This window comes from Morone saxatilis, unplaced genomic scaffold, assembly GCF_004916995.1.
Source record: "Morone saxatilis isolate NCDOM2014 unplaced genomic scaffold, NCSU_SB_2.0 Contig9, whole genome shotgun sequence".
In the NCBI taxonomy this organism is placed as follows: Eukaryota; Metazoa; Chordata; class Actinopteri; family Moronidae; genus Morone; species Morone saxatilis.
The window spans coordinates 12,859,331-12,860,024 of record NW_023340268.1 but is presented as its reverse complement, the minus strand read 5'-3'; positions in this window follow the sequence as shown (position 1 = coordinate 12,860,024).

Below are 694 nucleotides of genomic sequence, written 5' to 3'. Positions count from 1 at the left end.
AAATACACACTCTCCCTGCAGTTGCACCGTGTCAGTGTCACACAATTTGCCTCGACTATGTATGAAAAGTATACGGTGGACCACTGTGTATATTACATGCTCTGGAGTGATACCGGGTTGGTATTTTCGGAGCAATGTGCGTTTTTGGGATAATGGGATTTCATTCCAATGGGACATTTTTCAGACTATTGGGGTTTGGGAATAATGAGATAATGACTCACTGGAACAATGAGCAGTCCCTGTGAAAAAGCGCTATCATAATGTATTATACCAGGGTTGTCCTGAAGGCAGTAACAAAGGCTCCCTTTAGAGTAAACCTAACATCATTTTTTTTTTCTTTTGTGTGACACCCTGCTCCAAAGTAAGAATTGTTGTTGTTGTTGAGGTCAGTGTACTGAGCTGCATTCTCACTGAATGCTAATTGTGTATGGAGAAGAGTCTGATCATTGAGGACAAGTGTGTTATTCTCTTAAGTGGTTGCTAACCGAGGCTGACTGTGTGTGTGTGTGTGTGCGCTTGTCTTTTTGTTGTAGTTTATATGTTGGATGACCGTACCAAGGTTGCAGGACAAAGAGCCATCCACTTGTTTATGCAGCTGAAGTAGACCGGGAGCAGAACGTATCATCAGCATTACAGAGCGAGGGAGGAGAAAGACGAGAGGGGGAGATGAGCAGGAGAGGGGGAGAGAGAGAGA